Genomic DNA, 6,393 nt, shown 5'->3' on the forward strand with positions numbered 1-6,393 from the left:
CCTTTTCCGTCCTATTTCGTTATTTTATTTTGCCTTTTTTATAGGTTTTTAGGTCCTAAAAATCCGTTCCCTGGTGATGTACAAACAATTTTCTTTAAAAATACGCATACCTTTTAAAAATATTTGTTTCAACACATTTTGCAATAGGACTGCGCAATTATTAAATTTATTTTAACTCATACTAATTGATTAATCTCACAATCCGCTTTTAAGAGCTCGGCGCTAAAAATTAAATAATAACGAGAGATCATCTATTTCCACAATTTCTTCAAAATACCCTATAGTGTCTGAATGAATTACATTTCTGTTGTAATATATTGAGCTATTCAACCTTGATAACATACTGTTTGATACTGGAAACGTTTTGCAGCAGAACTATTAGCCTTAATTTTTCGAATCTAAGTTTTTGTTGAATTCGTTACGAAAAAAAACCGCGCTCAACAAAGAATGTGAGTGCGGCAAGTATAATAATATGAATTTACTTATATTTCCAAACATTTTATTGCCTGTTGCGCACAGTGGTCTTGAAGCAACCATAGCTATGACTAAAATGCCAACCAAAACGGCTTACATAACTGTCTTTGTACATAATCATAGATCAAAATTTCGTTGAAAATAAAATTCCATCTGCTCCTATGCTTAAAATATTATAAAATGTTGATCTAGAACTTTCCAAATCTAGTTATATAATCGCGAAGGTCTATGGTAATATAATTATAACACTTTCTTACGTTATAAGCATAAAATATTTTAACTTAGTTATTCAAGAGATAATATTACATAATTGCATATTTTAAAAATTCTTATTGCATAAATTTTATAAATTTACAAAGTCAATATAAAATATTATTTTATATAAATTCATATGTGTTTTGATGAAAATTCAACGACAGTTTTTTTTTAATTGATTATATATTTAGGGTCGTCAATCGAATTAACTTTATAATTGAGCCAAAATCTTAAAAATACGCCATGAATGGATTCTCCAGCTTGCTCCGACCACATTCCGAAGCCGTCGTTGCCTAAAAAATGCAGACAATGTCCCAAATGATTTAGAAGAACGTGAATTTTTAATGTTTCCGACATTTCTGTGCTTCGGAAGGCTTTAGCGAGTTTACTTACATGATTTTTTAATTCTGACCAAACTGACAAAGCAGTCAACCCATTGGTGGAGTTTTTTTCACTCAATACATTTAAGGTATGTGCTCTCCCTTGTATAACTTTTGGATGGCTGGTTGCCCGAGCAGTGAGCCAGATATAACAAGAGCATGAACTTGTTCTTGTTTCTTTTGTCGAATCTTCATAGTTAGGCATGTTTGGAAGAGGCCGCGTTGCATTTGGTATATCCTTATCTCGGTCACAGAGAACCCTACGACATGTACCACAAATGCCTAATGGGAACTTCGAATTGGTCAATCAAAAATTTTCACTAACGTATTTTTTAATAAGACACTCCAATTTTCCGGTTATATTAAATTCTGAAGGCTTTGACGATCCGAATTTAATCTTTCTCCCGCAAGGCGCGCACACTTTAAATCTGTTCTCTTCGTGATTACACTTATGTTGCGGATGACTTATAGAAGACATGATGTGCAATCAAATAGCTTACACCAGAAATATTATCATCGAGAAAAATACTATCTGTTTTTTTTTACACTAATATACAAAACGATAACTTTAGAATACTCTGTTGAACAAGAAATACTAACAATTGCAGTTAAATTTTTTCCAAATTTTCATTTGACAATATTTTAGGCATAGGAGCAGATATGATTTTAATTCCAACTGCATATTGGTGTATGGATGCCTTCCAAAACAGGTATGCAAGCAGTTTTGGTTGGCATTTTAGTCATACCTATCATTGTTTCAAGACCACTGTGTGCGGTTTTCACGCTGTAAGCAATTATCCAAAATTTTTCAAAGTCGGATGGAATGGTTCTGAAAAAAGTTAATCCATGGGAAAGTTAAAAGATTTAAATATTTAGTTTCCGCTGCTTTTCCTTCCTGCAACGTCAAATAATGAATTGTCAGGTCCCTGAAACTCGCCCTCTTGTGATTCACACACTTTACTGGTGACAAAATTAAAGCTTTTTAAAAGTATTTAATTGACTAGGTAATTGTTTCAAAAGTTCTTCGATTATGGTGATTAAACGTTTTTGGCAGTCTTTTAATATGCTTCTTAAGTCAAGTTTATCACGCAGTTTATTAGCCTATTCTGTAAAATTATCGTGGAAAACTAAGTTTTGTATATTTTTATATTTGGAAAAAATTTATTTGTAGGGAAAAAATGCCAAATCTGGACACTCTGCTGTCCATGGCTATTTTGGTCTTCCCATATAAAAAAGGAAGAAAGACTTATTTTTATATGAAATTAATGTACTGAATGATTTATGACAAACTAACAATCCATTTGCCGCCTCTTTACTAATATTATTAGCAGATACACATTTTGCTAAACTAAGTCGTTCTGAGAGACTTCCCTTTTATGAAAAATTATGGAGCCAGCGAACTATTTAAGGATCATTTACTTTCACAAATTCTTTGCCAAATCGAACTTTAGTTTTTTTGTCGGTTGGGATACTTTGCATCGGTGGTCGGCATACTAACACATCCTTATAAACATTTTGGCGAACGTTCGAAAATTACCTTCGATATCCAATATATATATCGAACTAAAAAAAAACTGATATCCAACCTTAGTTCATAGTATGTTGGAAATACACTCGAGATGGGCTCTATAAAAATTTTTTTTTTTTTTCAAAAACAATAATTATTACTAAAAAAATTTTTATTATAGCTTAAAATTATAGAGGTGTGTTGTACAAAAACACATAAATAGAAGTTCACAAAAGTTGATATAAAACTATACGCCGATTTAAATAAATAACTTTTAACTGCACATGTTTTTTTACGAGGAGGAAGCATCGAAAGCCTAACACCGTCAGTATAAGACTGTAACCCAGAATAAACCTCCTACCGTTATGTACCATTCCCCTCCCAGTACCACCTTCAAGGATTTCGTCGGAATAATAATACTGTGTGACTGATAAAGTGACAGGTCTAATAGGTCCATTCTTTTGCAACCGAGCTACAAAAGAACACTCGCTTAAATGACAAAATTTCACGCAAAGCAACAACACAAACTCGGTCGGTTAAAAAATACGCGACCTGAAGAGTAGTGTTGTTAAGTGAAAGGCATTTTTCTGTAAATGACCAGAGTTTTGAAGATGAAGAAATAAATGAAAACGATGAAGTCAAAAAAGAAGGCGAAAGTGAAGATAAAGATGAAAATGGAGACGAATTAGGGTAACTGAAAGGGTAAGAAAATTTCTTGAATTTATGAAGTGAAACTTCTTTAGCGGCAGTTGGCTGGGAGTATATTGTCAAATTCAAGGGGAATAATGCACATGGAAATGGTACTTAGCGGTTTAGCGGTTTGAGAATAAAAGCAAAAATAAAGATGCTTAGAGATACAGGCAGAAACGAAGATCAAGGTGAATTTAAACACTTTAAGGTAAAGGTGAAGAGGAATATGCAAAAATAAAGATAAATATGAAGAAAATGATGAGGATGAAGATGATTGTTAGCGATATAAAACCCGATATTGTTATCGATATAATAATCGATATTGTTATCGATACAATAACGGATATTATTATCGGTATAATAATCGAAAAATAATTGATTTTGTTATGGATTTAGTAATTGATATTGTTATCGACTCTCCAAGGGTCTTTAAAAACTAGAAGAACGCTCGAATTTCGACAGTAGCTGGCACTCTAGTTTCAATTGTTTTTTGTCTCTTAGTCCCGTTGAACTAATCATATATTTCTTGCCAACTAGCTGCAGGGTTGCTTAATTAGCTAAAAGGAAATTTTACCTGAGTTGAGCGTTCTTTTGTCGCTCGCTTACAAAAAAATGCAGCTAATGATGAACAAAAAATATACATAATTAGAATTTTGAATACATCCTCAAAATCTGGACTTAAGGTATAAAAACGCGTTTTTCATGGGTTAAGCCTTATAATTATTTGTAACTTAATTTCCGATCAAAAATATATACAGTGCATACACGGTAACCGCAACCCTCAATGAGTGCAATACCTTGATTAATGCAAGCATCTAAAACAAAACATTGTAACATTTATAAATGCAACTTCAAAACAATTTAACCTCCTACCTACAACTTTCTTTGTTCATGCATGCCACGCACACAAAATTTTAAATTTTTTGCCTTTCTTTGACTTACCAGCAGAGATCGAAAATAACCGTCACCAAGTGTCTTGTATGGTGTTTCTCACCGAGGCATATCACAATGCGATCTTTTTGTGTTCCCTGTTGTGGGTTATTCATAGGGTGGCCAGATATTTTAGTGACATAATCAGTACAGTTGGGATCAAAAATCAGTATAAAGCCATAAAAATCAGCTCATTTTTAAGCGTCTTTTTCGTTTATTAACAATATAACAATCAAATAACAGCGCATTAATTAAAAAAAGATAACTAATCGACGTTTAAATACATATAGTATTATCAATATAACAGTTCATTAGTTTAAAACAAAGAAAACGTATTACATATGTATGTACAGTTGTGTTCACTTTTTGATGCATTTGAGCGAAAGTGCTAAAATCGGCAGTTTTTTACAACAAACATATATCACCGTTATGGTGTCGTTTCGCACAAACGAACAGCAAAGCAACAAAACAAACGCTAATTTTTGCTTTTCGTATTTTCGCATCAAAGAGTGAACTGCCTTAATAAAATCTGTGGACATTTGACAAAACAACTTCTCTCGAGATATGACAATTTTTCAAGATTTCTATCATATACATGAATTTTCAATGCGCATATTTCTGTCTTACCGCCATATTAATATGACTTTGAATATAAAAGTTATGGCTGAAAAAATTCCTGGCGAGGATATTTTTAATTAAATACTCAAAAATTATTATTTTTTTTATATTTTGTACACATTTGTTTAATGAACAAATTATAAACCAATCGTAAGTATTAAGAATATAGAATATGAAAACGTTGGATTGTCTATTTATCGGGTTGGCAGGTATGAACTGGTAAGTAATACTAGTAATTTTCACTCATCTCTTTTTAGAACTTACATTGCACAAGAAGCACAAAAGTAGTAGTAGTCGTCTTCAGTTTAAAATACTACGGCAGTTCCATGTCCTGAAGTATTTGGAACAGGGCTGTTATGTTGTATTGAATTCGGGCAGTTTTTTTGCGAAATGTTAGAAAACGAAGCAATTTCAAGGTGACAGCTTTTGAAAAATGGTTTAAATTCAAATAGCGCTGCATTTACACGTTCAATAAATTGCTTCGTATCTGCTCACATGCATGAGTTGTCAAAAACCATTCTTTTGAACATGGTCACCTCAAGTAAATGTCAATTATACCAATTAACAAAAACATCTATTAAATGTAAAAATCAGTACAAAATCAGTACAAACTCAGAAAATCAGTAGATTTTGCGTACTAATTTCGGGTTCTTAAAAATCAATACAATAAAAAAAAAATCAGCACATGTACTGATTAAATCAGCGCATCTGGCCACCCTAGTTATTCATCAACTGCTAAAATTTCCCTCAGCCAAAGACACTTTGGCAGGCCCTTTTATTTTTAAGTGTCTTAATTTGTGGGTTAGAGTGCAATAGGGTATAGTCTTTGCTCTGGGTATGCAGTTACAGTTGCATGGCTATACCCAACCCCGACTCTTGCGTCCTCGTTCGCGCACTCTGGGCAACGTGAGCAACCCATGTGCGAAATGCGGTAACCAATCCGAGTGGAGCCTTGGGTCATGGCAGAAAGAGAGAGAGCTTCGGTGGGGCCACTCCGACTTATTCGGTTTAAGGGCTCACTGTAGTCTGCAGCGTCTGTTCACCAATAGGTGCGGATGCAAGTGGGTGTCTGCTTGGAGCAAGCGACTCGCTATATACACGTGTATTTGGTTACGAAACCACCCCCGTCACAGCAATGGGTTGAGCGCTGGGTTTGGGACCCGCCACGTAAAGCCTCGGATGAGACCCCCCTTATGATGACGACCATGGCAAACGTTTAAAGGACTACGATTTGAGGGCATGCACCTGGAATGTCCGGACCCTTAATGGGGAAGGTGCCTCTGCCCGGCTGGTTGAAGTCCTCGTAAGGACAAAAGCTGACATCTTCGCCGTCCAAGAAATGCGTTGGACGGGGCAAGGCAAGCAATGTCTGGGGCCTTGCGACGTCTACTACAGCTGCCATTTAAAGGAGCGCAAATTGGGAGTTGGATTTGTGGTAGAAAGAGAGACTCCGTCGCCGAGTACTGTCGTTCACCCCGGTGGACGAGCGTCTAGCCACAATCCGCATCAAAGCGAGATTTTTTAACATCTCGCTCATCT

The sequence above is a fragment of the Rhagoletis pomonella genome, unplaced genomic scaffold, assembly GCF_013731165.1.
Source record: "Rhagoletis pomonella isolate Grant_MI unplaced genomic scaffold, Rhpom_1.0 Rhpom_scaffold_03290, whole genome shotgun sequence".
NCBI lineage: Eukaryota > Metazoa > Arthropoda > Insecta > Diptera > Tephritidae > Rhagoletis > Rhagoletis pomonella.